At 33.5% G+C, this 14,048-nt stretch overlaps 1 protein-coding gene across 4 annotated transcripts in view; it reads left to right on the top strand.

Annotated features, from left to right (window-relative positions):
* The window catches only part of FBXW7 (F-box and WD repeat domain containing 7), a 215,993-nt gene that overhangs the window by 152,936 nt on the left and 49,009 nt on the right, over positions 1 to 14,048 (top strand). The gene's annotated exons all lie outside the window — the stretch shown is intronic.

The raw sequence follows: 14,048 nt of genomic DNA, 5'->3' as shown, positions 1-14,048 counted from the left end.
TAGTCTTGAGGGCAAGGTTACCTAATTTACCTTTTTGTCTCTCTCACTTATTTTTATGGTATTAGAATTCTTTAAACTTACTTAAAATTGGTAAATTTAAAAACTATGTTTTGAAATATGTTGGCAAATACTGAAAACCCAAATTTGTTGTTTTTGTTTTTATTTTGTGGGAAAAGTAAAGAGCTAGTGGTACTGTCCTTTAACATGGGAATTACAGTATCTAGCTCTTATAAAGAGTTTATCTGGCACTTGAAGCTAGATTATTTTTAAATCACTTTTTTAAATTAAACTTAACATAATAGAGACATTACTTTTTGCTGTTACGTAAAATAAAAATAGTGTGCTATTGTGTGGCAGTTATGATATAGTTTATATATAGACAATCCTGAAGTAACAAACATTTTGTAGAATTTGTACTAATCTATAATCAGGTTATGATTTTCTGTATGTTTTTCAGGATAACATTCTCCTCCCTGCCAAATTTTGACCCTGTTAATATTAATGGTTTTGTTGTATTTTTTGTTACTTCATATTGCCATTTTGAATTATTAACTAGATTTTTACTAGTTATTAGTTAATTTTTACTAGTTTATTAGTTAATTATTAACTAATATATTTTTAGATCTAGTATATGTTTAGGATCCTGAACACATTAAACCAAAAAATACCTGTCAGAGATTGAGTGTTTGCACATATCCATACTATTAGTGTTTTAGTCCTTTTTAACCTTCTCCTCTTTTCTTTTAACTGAAAGAAAAATATTCTATTAAACAAATAGGTTAACTTATAATACCTGAAAAATATTTTTCCTCTTAATTTGCTGGGACTTAAATAGGCTTTGTAAAATTACGTTTTCTAATTACTTCAGTTTTTGAACTGTTTCTACTTCTACTCCAAATTAGTGGTAGCCATGTTGAAAAGCATTTTGAGTAGGTTTTAAATGTAATACAATTTAAACATTGAATATAAATCTCTCTGTCACTTCATTTTCTTCTTTACTATGTTTTCAGAAAGTGTTTCTTTTTTTTTTTTAGATCTTTTCTTCTTTCGCTTTGTCACTTTTATAACTTCTGAATGAGGTCATTGCTCTGATTTAAGCATTTACACAGAGGCCTCTAGTAGCCTCTTTAAGGTCATTAATAAATTAATTTTTTATTTTAATACTTCTGTAAAAAATATCAGTACAAGTAAACAATCAAATTAAGGAAAAGAAATTGGAATTTTTTAATTGAGGGGTTAAGATATTGACAATCAAGATACTTTTTTTCTTGTTGACTATTTCTAATAAACTTAAGTACAGTGTATGACAGATTACTTCATTATGTCACACTGCTTATTTTCTGTCTTTATCTTCTTTACATGAAACTTAAAAGAATCAGGAGCAGATTCTATTAAGAAAAATTAATAGAAAACTTGAAGGCTTTCCTTGAGGGTTTCCTAGGGTCACTATTCAGTTTGACTTTTCTAGGTTACTGTTGACATTAAATTATAGCCTGGCATTTGTAATTACAGAAGAGTACTAAATTTGAAAAGTAGAATTCAAACTAGAACATCATTCTAGTTTAGGTGAAGATAGTTAGAAAACAGAATTAACACACTCATTTTTAGACTGCCTGCCAATAATTTACTATTGCATAACTCATTGACTCTGACTACTAGAAATATTAGAGGGCTAGTGTAATTATATCCCCATCCCCTCCTTTTTGCAACTGGTTAATTTAGGTAGCTTTAAATTGATTCACATGCTCTTTGTTGTTTAACTTAGTTATTTTCCCTTAGTAATGTTAATGATAGACACTTTAAATGTATTTTTTATAGAAGATTTTGAAAAGACTTCTTGTGTGATATGTAATTAATCATATTTTGTATCTAACATCCAGTATATCTTTCATTAGATATGTTTAGCCTCTTTTATCAGATTATTATACAGTGATCACATGTGAATAGACTTCTCTGTTTTGTAGGCCATTTTTTTTTTCTAAGTAGTGAGCTAATACTGTGTGACCTCTTACAAGACTCTGTGTAGGTTTGACCTGTTAAAAGTTGAAAAATATGTTATTGCCCCTCCATCCATCATAGGTGTTGATCTATTGAATGTTTGCACAATAAAATAATTTTTAAAATTGTGAAAATTTCTTTGGAATAGTTTTTATAACTACAACTTCAATTTATAGCTCTTGAAATGGTTTCAGGGAATTAATTTACTCCATTAATTAAGTACTATCAGTACTGCTAGTCTAATTTTTTATTATGTAAATGATTGTGGTTTCTAAAATAACTGATCATCCTTTAAAGGGAGAGAAAATTTACAGGAAAAACTTAGTTTATAAAATCACTGGAAAATTGTTTTATTTTTCCTTGAAATTGGAATGCCTATATGGTAATACTGTATTTCTAAATCATAAGATACATTATTTTTCTACATTTTAAACATATATAAAATTAGGATATGTCTTGATGGAATTTCATAGCTTATCTGGCACCATTTTTTGCTTTCTGATTATAAGATAAATAATAATATCTTGTAATTAATAAATAGTATGTTGAAAGAAAATTCACTTTCAGGCTTAAATCTTGAACTCATTTTGTTTTTGTTTGGAGACTTTTAAGCATTTACAATATTCTCATAAGGTTATTCTTCAGTGTTACTTTTTGGTAGAAATTTCCAAATGTCATGAAATTCGTGGTTTATATCCGGGCTTTTAAAGATACCTGGTTGACTGTTGGTTTATAGAAAAATATGTTTTTAGAGTGCATTTATATTCTTGGATTTGAACCACATACCAATTGTGTAGCATAAGCATCAGCAGCTGAGCTGAGTAAGAGAATGGGGTGAAACTGCTGGTGGAAGCTGTAGGGAGGTGAGGGGGAGGCAGTATGGTACAGGAACTTGTTCACCTGAAACCCAGAAGCTCAGGCAGCAATGAAGTATATGACTAGTTTTCTGATAGTTGAAAATAATTTTGTAGTGGTTATATTATATACCAAGTTCTGTTTAAAGTACCATGTCCATATTTAAAAATAAACACTTTGCTTTAAAATGAAAATGGAAATAAAATTAGAATATTTGTGTCTTTTGAGAAAATATTTGAGTTAATATCACTCCTGTGTATTGTCACCATTGAGTACATGCATGCTCAGTCGCTTCAGTTGTGTCCAACTCTTTGTGGCCCTGTGGACTGGAACCCACCAGGCTCCTCTGTCCTTGGAATTCTCCAGGCAGGAATACTGGAGTGGGTTGCCATGCCCTCCTCCAGGGGACTTTTGTGACCCAGGAATCAAACCTGTGTCTCCTGCATTGCAGGCAGATTCTTTAGCATTAGTTTAAGTCAAGGGTCCACAAACTTTTTCTGCAGAGGGCCAGCAACTATTTGGGGCTTTGTGGACCAAATAGTCACAAGAGAACTACTGAGCTCTGCCATTGTTTGAAAGTAGCTGTATACAGTACTTACAGGAGTGGCTGAATGGACATGATTGTGTTTTAATAAAACTTTATTCATGAAACAGTGACACAGGTTTTTAGGATTACAATACTACCATGGTAAATCTTGTGCATACCTCTTTTTGTTTGAATATAAGTTTCAGTTAACAGTAAAGTTTTAGAAAGCTTGTTAGCACCATAAGCCTTCATTCCTTTGGAAATCCTGATTCTCTAATTCTTTTGTAGCTATGTAGAGAAAAATGTTTATGTGCCTAATCACTAGAATTTTAACATACTACTTATTAATTTACCTTCTCAATATACAGTTGTTGGTTAATTACTAAGTTGTGTCTGAATTTTTTGTGATCCCATGGACTATAGCCTGCCAGGCTCCTCTGTCCATGGGCTTTCCCAGGCAAGAATACTGGAGAGGTTGCCATTTCCTTCTCTCGGGGAACTTCCCAACCCAGGGATCAGACTGCGTCTCTTGTATTGGCAGGAGGATTAATTATTACCACTGAGCCCCAGGACAGCCTTGCTATCATTGTAAAAGAACCTACTAAATATACTGTGCATTCTCCAGCTATTTTATGTATTCTAATTAACTTTTAAATGTTTGTTAATGTTGTAAATTAGGTATTATCTCCACTTGGTATACTTGAAAGCTAAGGCTCAAACAAGTTACCTCTCCCATTTTCTTGGTAAATAGTAAAGCTGATGTTTAACCTCAGGACTCCCCAGTGCTACAGATAGTAGCTATTCTCTTATTATGTTTTTTTACCTTCTTTTTAAAATGAACTTTTTTCAACCACTGTTTATATTTTGAAGGGTAAACCTGGGAAGCTATCAATGTTGACATTGTTTCTTTGAGAAAATTCATTCAAAGATTCAAATAATTGACCTACAGATAACTTTGGTAGCATACTATATTTATAAATTTAGTATTTTTTGTGTAATCTCTTTTTAAAATGTTTCATTTGTAAAGTTATCCCCCAGATGATTCAGTGATTATAGTCATAAAAAACTGGAAATATTCAAACAGTATATATGTTTATTGTCTTTTTATAAGCTGAGGGATGGTACCTGTTAAAGAAAAAGTTATTCATAACCCTTGTTAAAATCAAGACAGATGTTCAGGAGGACTGTCATGGTACATGTAGGGACTATTACTAATCTGTGCTGCTAAGTCACTTCAGTCATGTCCAACTATGTGTGATCCTATGGACTATAGCCTGCCAGGATCCTGTGTCCATGGGATTCTCCAGTCAAGAATATTGGAGTGGGTTCCCATGGCCTTCGCCAGGGGGTCTTTCCAACCCAGGGATTGAACCCACATCTCTTATATCTTCTGCATTGGCAGGCAGATTCTTTACCACTAGCGCCACCTGGGAAGGGACTTCTACTAGGGAGGCTTGCAATAGGGGAAGCAGATAGGGCTTAACTCTGAAAAGTACGAACCATGAAGCAGGTTAGGAGGTCAAATGGTAGATAATTACTAAGAAGTATCAGAGCTAACAGGACGACACTGGTTAAATGAACTAATCAAGGTGGTCAGACATCACCTGGGGGATAGGAGGCTGGCAAACCCAGCAGATATGGAGGGGAGGTTCAGGTCCCAAGTGTGATCAATATCAAGGTTGGGGAATTCTGGTTAATATGATTTAGCAGGATTCTTGCTAAAATTTGGTTCTTGAGAACATGCCCAGGGACAGGGCCTAGTTGAAAAAGAGCTCAAAGGAATCTGATTAGAGTTTGGTTAAGGAGAGAACCTTTGTCATATTGCAGGGTCTATGTTTGGTAGGCAGCCAATCAGAACAGGGTGTCTGACAGATTAACCATCTTCTAACTGCAGAGTTGGTGATGGACAGGGAGGCCTGGCATGCTGCGATTCATGGGGTCGCAAAGAGTCGGACACAACTGAGCGACTGAACCGAACTGAACTTATATGCAGTGCAGTGCATTTCCTTTCTCATCAGTTTGTTCAATTAATACTTTTGACTCTGATGACAAAAATTTAAAATAACATTATACCTCTCTTAGCTTCAATACTCTCTTGGATTCAAGTTTTTTTCTGCATTGTTGAATTATCGATGATACTAATTTTTAAGAATACCCTGTATACAAAATTTTATTCTCATTCAGGCATAATCTATTTTGTTGTTTTGTGTGTGTAATCTTCAGTTACTTCAAGCTATCTATAATTTTAACCTATTAGGCTCCTTTAATAGTCTTTTCAGTAATGTCTGCCAGTTTTATCATACAGTTGTATTGCCTTTGTTTTAAAAAACAACCTCTCTAATTATTTACTCTACAGTATAATTTTCACTTGTATGAAGATTTTGTAAGCCATCATAAGTTCTGTTATTTAAGCAAACTTGTGAGGTACTACCTTCCTGAGTAGTTTGATAATCCCCAAAATCCTCTGAGTTGAATGATGATATAGAGAATTTTTATTTTCTTGCAATAGTTAATATCTTTTACTTCTCTTTATAAAAATTAGATATGCTCATTATGTAAAAAACAGAACTGTTTCTTCACATTTTCCTAAATTATCAGTAATTTCACTGCTCACAAATAACCACAATAAAAATTATAAGGAAATAATTTTTTAATTGATACTTTAGTTCATTTTTAGTATATCGCTGGTAGTTCCCCAGGGCTGTAGTTACTCAAAAGTGTGTTATAATCTGTCAAGTGGATGTATCATCATTTTTCTACTGTTGCTAATTTGGTCAGTGACCTGCTTTGAACTTTTTAATATATAAAACTTTAATGTCCCTATACACTTTTTTTATGGAAGTAGAATTATTGGGTCAAGGAGTATGAATTTTTTTTAGATTCTTGATAAATACTGCTAAATTGTTTTCCAGAAAGACTGTATCAAATCAAAACCAACATGAGGAACTTCCAGTGTTGTTTAACAAGAGAAAGAAATCGTATTTTAAGCAAATTTATTTCTAGTATGACAAAGTTTTATGAATTTTACTTACTTGATAATATATTTCAGTATTTATTGTTTTAAGTTTTCTATTGAAGGAATGTTGTTTCATTTTGAGAAGATAATTATATGTGTTTATACTTAAAACTTCATTAGGAAAATATACAAATAGAACAAGAAATTATTTGTTGCTAATGAGAGTTTTAAAACTTCTTTCTGGAAAATAATATTTGCCGTTAACCTGTCATGTATATTATTTTTAGCTATAATTTTCTTCTACTCTTCCCATAGTTTTAAAGCTATCATCTTTTTTTATCTGCACAGATGATCGATATGGGTAGTTTTATAATTTATCATTGATTTATATATTTTTACTGTCTTATGGTTATCTCAGTTTTTGTCATCTTAGTTTATACGTTTATATTTCTGAGTTTTAGTGTGATGTTTGTACAGTTTAAATGACAGCCTCTCCCAAAGTATATTGCTATTAATAATCTCTACTACAGGAGTACTTTTCATGCTAGCAAATGCAGCTGCCAGAAATACTTGCCTGTTTCTTAAAGCACCACAACTTAGACTTACATTTCTGACATAGCTTTTGCCTTTTGCCCCAATCCAGGTTTACCTTTTATTTTTATTTTTTAATTCTAGTCTAGCTGTGATTAATTCTTTTTTAAAGTGGTTGTAGCAAATCTGCTTTTCTAAAATGTATTGATGCCTGAAAGAGATTTCACGAAACTCAGCATTTGTTTCATGGAACTCTTAGTTAAGAGGAAATAGATGGATATTTCCTTAACTTACAGAAATATGAAACCTTTAAAAAGCCAGCATCATGTTCCCCTCCCCCATACTAGTCTGGTCTGTATCTGCCAGTTACATTTGTGCCACTTTCTCCAAATCCTTTCCATGACCTCACAGTCAGGCTTATCTCTCTGGATGGAACCTTCCTCCTGGCACTGCTTGCTTCCACTGTTGTCCTCGTCCATGAGTGGAACATACTGTAGTTGTTGCCATTGCCTTTGGCTCTTAGACATATATGTACCGTCCAGTGGTCTTATTTGACAGCTTCATTTAGTTATCTTGTCTCCTCACTTGAGGCTATAAACTCAGACTTCAGAAATTATCTTTAATATCTTTTTATGTATGACCAATTTGTTGAAGTTTTTGTTAAGTCTAGAAAATTCTTTAAGGAGTTTTGATACTGTTAGAATATGACATGTTTTTGTTTACTAAATACTTTCAAATGACTGTGCAGCTGTGATTTTGAATATTTCATTTTCTAAATATAACTAAACTCAGATACAGTTTGACACTTAATTTTAAAAGTAATTACTACTTAGCAGTTTTGAAAATGAAGAAGAAACAAACATAGGGTATACTCATTTAAATGGCACTTATGAGAGTCTACCTTAGCCAAAAAAGTCAGAAAATATGAAAACTATTACAAAACTTTAGAAAGAAGGAAGACCAGAGGGGTGCTATGAGCAAGTTTGGAGAGTGATTTTAATAGGTTCCCTGAATTTTTTTTTAAGTGCATCAACTAAAATGGAGCTTTCTAAAGTGTTTTCCACACATATATTCCATTGGAACTTGGGGAAAAATTGGCATTTTCAGATCATCTGATATGTTTTATTGTCACTTTATTTTATCAATAAAGGAATTAACTGATTACCACATATCAGGTGATTTTGTTTTAAATTCTGTCAGTTTCTTAAGAATGTTTCCTACAAAAGATGAGTAGCAGAATATAACCTGTAAATTTTCTTGTGGTCTTATTTTTCTGTATTGTGCAAGGCAGTAGCTGTAAATAAAAAGATTATTCTTCCCCTCTTCCTGTGGATATACAAAAATGAAAATCACAGTTCTTTTGAGCATTTTATAGTTAGTGGTTAAACCATAAATAAACCTTTATAGTACAAAAGGATAATAGCTTAAATGAACTCCTATACAAAATCCTGTGGGAGCATGAGCGGGCCACCCTAGTCTCAATGCAAATGGCTCAGGAAAGGCTTCACAGCACCTTTAAAACAGGAAGGATTTTGTTTGCTAAGCAGATGATCAGAGAAGTCGTGGACAGAAGAAACTTAGGTTATTGCTTGGTCTCACATCTTGGCTCTTTTTCGCTTTAATTGTACTGCTACAAATTATTCACTTATTTCTGGATGTGAGATTTATTAATAGTAATAACAGTCCCAAAATATGTATTAAGAATTTAGAACAAGGTTGGAAACTTTTCTAGAATTTATAGACATAACAGTGAAGTATATGGACAAAGCCCATGCCCTTATGGAGCTTAGATTCTACTTTAGGGAAGCAGAAAAGTAATGCTAATGTTTCGATATTGATAAAGCAGAGTAACAGTATAATAGAGTCTAACTTGGGATGCAGGGGAGACAGTGCTCTAAGTACTTTGCACGTAAGTGAAATTGAAAGTGAAGTCGCTCAGTCGTGTCTGACTCTGTGATCCTATGGACTTAGCCTACAGGTTCCACCATCCATGGGATTTTCCAGGCAAGAATACTGGAGCGGGTTGCCATTTCCTTCTCCAAGAGATCTTCCTGGCTCAGGGATTGAACCCGGGTGTCCTGCATTGTAGGCAGACGCTTTACCGTCTTGAGCCACCAGGGAAGCCGCTTTCCACATAGGAACTCATTTAATCCTTAAAATTACCTCATGAAGTAACAGATTGCATTATATTGTCCCTATTTTATAGATATAGAATCCAGAGGTGTAGGAAGTTTAGCTGACTTGCCCTAGAGCTAGTAGATGATGGAGCTAAAATTCTAACCTGGGTGTCTAGCTCCACTATCATTAAACACTATGGTATATTGACTGGGTAAGGATTTGTTGAAGGAATGGTTTCAAGGGTTAATTTTTGCCATGTAATCCTGGATTTTAAAATATGTAATTCATATTTTGTTTACACAATTTATGATGACCTCAATAACATTGCTTTCTAGATGTTTTTGTCATCTTGTGATGTCAAAGTATTATGTTGTGCCTCAGTTGTCAGATGTTAATGCAAAGAAAATTATTGTTTGTAAGTCTACAACTACAGCATAGAAATAACTGCCATGAATTTTTACCCCCTTTTGTTGATAACAATCAGGGCAAACCTATTTAAACTTGTAGGTCATATTTTACAGAAACTTAGTATTAAGATGTGGAGTATGGGAGACAGATGAAAAATATGCTAGAAATAAACAGGTTATGAAGCTTCTGGCTGGGTAAACAAGTATGAAATAAACCTATGGTCCCTTGTCTGCAGACTAAGAGTCCAGTAAGCCCTGAAAACTAAAAAATGCTTTAACAAGTTATCCAAACCTAACCCTGACTAACATAAGACAGTCATGTTTATTGTTTATCTGAATATTTGTATATATTGCTACAGAAAATTATATATGATATACCAGAAGTGTTCTGCCATACACAGCATATGTCCCATGTTACCTTCTAAACTCCAGAAAGTTTTGAAATCAGGAAAACAGCTTTCTCCAAATTGTGGAACTTAACTGCAGACCTTTGAGTTTTACAGCTATCATCCACATATAAAAAAATGGAATATACTTTGAAATGTCAAAGTAACCTAAGCCTTATCTTAAGTCTGCCTATATTCATATTTAAATGCTTTACATTAATACCTAAATTTTATTAACCCAGTTACAGGCAGCTCTATATAGTTTGATGATAGTTCAGAGCTTATATATTATTTTTCTTCAGTGCTTAAATGCAACTTATACTAGCAGACTTTAAGTGAGGAAGGAGCACTTCAACCACTTATTTTCCTCAGTTTTCTGTGAAATATTAACACCACTAAATTAATTTTAATTCTGCTAATGCATATTAGGTATATACATCCTCCCTGCATGTGATGCTAATGTAACAAAGATGAATAGGGCAGCAAAGACCTTCCCTTAAGAAGGCCACTGATGCTTTTCTGTCTCTGAAAGACTTATCTTATTGTCTCCTTTCCATGGTCACATATCAAAATCAGAGGAACATGGATTAATTAATCCATTCAGTAAATAAGCATCTGTTAATTTCCAAGCACAGTTCTAGATACATTATTGAACAAAACAGAAAAAAAAAATACCATTTTTATAATTTAATATTTCAGTGACCCTGAGATTTCCACCTCAGTGTGGACAGAATGGGCTTCCCAAGTGACTCAGTGGTAAAGAATCCACCTGCCAATGCGAGAGATGTGGGTCCGATCCCTGGATCAGGAAGATCCCTGGAGGAGGAAATGGCAGCCCACTCCAGTATTCTTGCCTGGGAAATCCCATGGACAGAGGAGCCTGGAGGGCTGCAGTCCATGGGTCATAAAGGGTCGGACAGGATTGAGCATGCAGGCGCACATGGACGTCATGTTGGGTCTGCTGCAGTGTAGAGTGAGCCACCAGACTGCTTCACTCAGTTCTTCTCATTTCCAAGTCGGTTGGTCATTTATCTGTGTTATGGCTTCGGCATATGTATATAAGGACGCCTCCATTCACACACCGGAGAAGGCAATGGCACCCCACTCCAGTACTCTTGCCTGGAAAATCCCATGGATGGAGGAGCCTGGTGGGCTGCAGTCCATGTGGTCTCAGAGTCGGACATGACTGAAGCAACTTAGCAGCAGCAGCCATACACGTATATATTAATACATATGCACACACACTGCCTCACTTGATAGCATTCTGTTGGTAACTTCATTGAAAAATATTATGATCTATAAGTTTTCAAATACTGCTGGGTAGTATCCAGTATAGAATATTATCTTGAGGCTCTGAAAGATTAAATATGATGCCATACTATTTCGTTTTTCATGTTCTTGCCAGAAAACTTCAGTCTTTAATATCGGGCTCACCATAGTGATTTCTTCCTGGATTGTACCTAAGTCAGAATTAGAGATCTTGACCATATCCCTGACTTGTTGTGGAAACTTGCATAATTTAATGTGTCTCACATATAAATCAGTTAAATAATGGTAGATAGAATTATGGTAGATGTAAATAATGATACTATAATGTAGGATTTTTTAAAAATGTGTATGTTTTTCTATAGGAATAATACTAGAAAGGACCACCATTTGTGGTAAATCCAGTGACATTCTTAGTTTCTTTTACAAGGATGTATCAATGCAGCACATCTCTTTATTTGCCTACATAGTGCTTTATTCCTACAATGGGTAAAAGGTAAAATAATTATAGTAGGTTTTTTAAAAGTAAATCTAAGATTAGATTAAGAAAAGTTTCTCTTGTGATTTTGGTAATGTCTATGTGTGTAAGTCTTTTTGTATACATTTATGAACTTTATTGAAATTTTTTTAGATCTGGGGGAAACAATTCAACAGTATTTCTCAGACATTAATATACAAATATTGACTTCAAATGCACATAGCTGATTAGCCATTTGTTTATTTATTTATGTTTTTTATTGATCATGTATAATGTTGTGGCTTCTCTGTAGCTCAGACAGTAAAGAATCTACTTACAGTGCAGGAGACCTGGGTTCAATCCCTGGATCAGAAAGATCCCCTGGAGAAGGAAATGGCAACCCACTCCAGTATGCTTGCCTGGAAAGCTCCATGGACAGAGGAGCCTGGTGGGCTGCAGGTCATAGGGTCACAAAGAGTTGGACACGACTGAGCGACTAACACTACATGTAATGTTGGGGAAATCTGTTTTGAGAGAAAAAAAGTATATGATAATGTTGGATGAAATTTTCTCAAGCTTCTTCTCCTTACTAGTCTTGAAAATGAAAATTGAAACCTGTGGGTTATTCCTATATTTAATTACATTTTTATGTGTGGATGATCTCATATCATTCACTTGGGAGCAATTTAAACAGCTTAAACAGCTTTTCAATAATCCACAGAAATCTCTACGTTATCAGTTCAGATTTTAAAATGTCATTGTTACTACTAGTTTGAACATGTAGGGGCAGTATAGTACTGTTTTTATAAATCTTGTCTGAATTTGTGAGTTTTTAAAAAATCTTTTAAGTGTTGTTAGCTTTTTCTTTGAGGAAGTACAACTTCATATCTTATTTTCTTAAAGGATAATTGGTACTGTTTTATTAAGTTGGCACTATTCTTTCAATTCAGTTTCTTTTATACACACACACACGTATATATAATACAAAAGCTTTTATATTATAGAAGCTCATGGCCTTGATTTATATTTGAAGTCAAAGAATATGTTAAGCTAGTTAACAGGAAAAGTGCATTTTTATGGTTAGACAATAAAATAGAGGACAAATGGATTCACAGAAATAACTAAAATCAGTGTAGTTTTGTTCTTATTCATTCTGTACCAGCCTTTCAAAATGAATGGTTAATCGTGAGAATTTTAAAAGTTAAATCATAGTTCTTCAACCTGATAAGTAAACAAAATTTAAGACTCCTAAACACTTACTTTAAGATTCCTTAATATGTAAATAATTTTTCAATAACAAAATGATTAAGGGTTGTTACAAAATTTATAGAAGCGTTTTTCAGTTAAGGAAATCTACATTAAATAATCAAAAAACAACAACTGAGTAGTTATCTCTTCTATCCATTCCATTTATTTATTCCGTCTATTCAACAACTTTTATAAGCCAAGAACTTCTTTAGGCATTTGGAGTACAATAATGAATGAAGCAGACCCAAATTCTTGCCCTTGTGGAGATAATATCAGAATGGTAGACTGTTTAAGAGCATAGAGATAGCATTTAGACTGGGCTGAAGTTTCTAGCTTCACCCTTTATTAAGCCTCTGTAGGATGGAGATAATAGTACCTACTTCATAGGATTGTTTTAAGGGTTAAATGAAATAATGTATAGAAAGTATAGTTACATGATAAGAACTTAGTAACTGTTATGAAGTCCACGTAAGACTTATTTAGATGTGCTGGTAAAAATTGTAATTAATTTTCATGTAATAGCACTTACTTCTTTCACTATGGTTAGTATTTTGAATATTTTTCATTTTTCATTTCTTTAGATTGTGAGAGAAAATGCATAACACCAATCTTAAATGGTCATTTTTCTTAAACAGTTTCCTGAGTGACTGTTAATCTCTAAATGGAAAGATACTGCACATACAAAATTAACATGCTTTGTATCTACTTACATTCCGCAGATTCATTCAGTGTGACTCTCATATATGTAAAACTTAACCCCAGTATGCCTTCCTAAATTAAGAAGGTAACATGTGCCATCTTAGAATTTTGTTTAGAGTTTCTCTCTTCAGAATAAATGTGTTGGCTTCAAATATCATAAGCTTTTTAAAAATTAAATTGCTATATCAAAATTAAAAACATAGTTTGTTGGTTCACATGTTAACAGCTAAAATGTCTAGGAAATAGTTTCCATAATGGTTTTTAAATTCTCTATTTCTTTCCCTTAAGGCCCCAAAATATGTTAATTAAGAAATGGAACATAATTGGTTAAAATCTTTGAAAACTGGCTTTCCCAAATGACAGCTGGTATATTATTACTATATAAGAATTGAGATTTAAAAAGTTAAAGAATGGGTTCACAAGTCTTAACAAAAGTACTTAGAAATTTTAGATCTATCTTTGGTATCCTGTGCTGCTCTTATTTCTTTTTATTTTTCAGTTATGTGGAAACCCCACGTTTAACACACATGTGCATACACAGGCATAAATACACCTTCCCCCAAATACACACAAATAAAATTCTCATCACTGCCACCTCCCT

The sequence above is a fragment of the Dama dama genome, chromosome 5, assembly GCF_033118175.1.
Source record: "Dama dama isolate Ldn47 chromosome 5, ASM3311817v1, whole genome shotgun sequence".
Lineage (NCBI taxonomy): Eukaryota > Metazoa > Chordata > Mammalia > Artiodactyla > Cervidae > Dama > Dama dama.
This window is presented reverse-complemented; position numbering and strand designations above follow the sequence as displayed.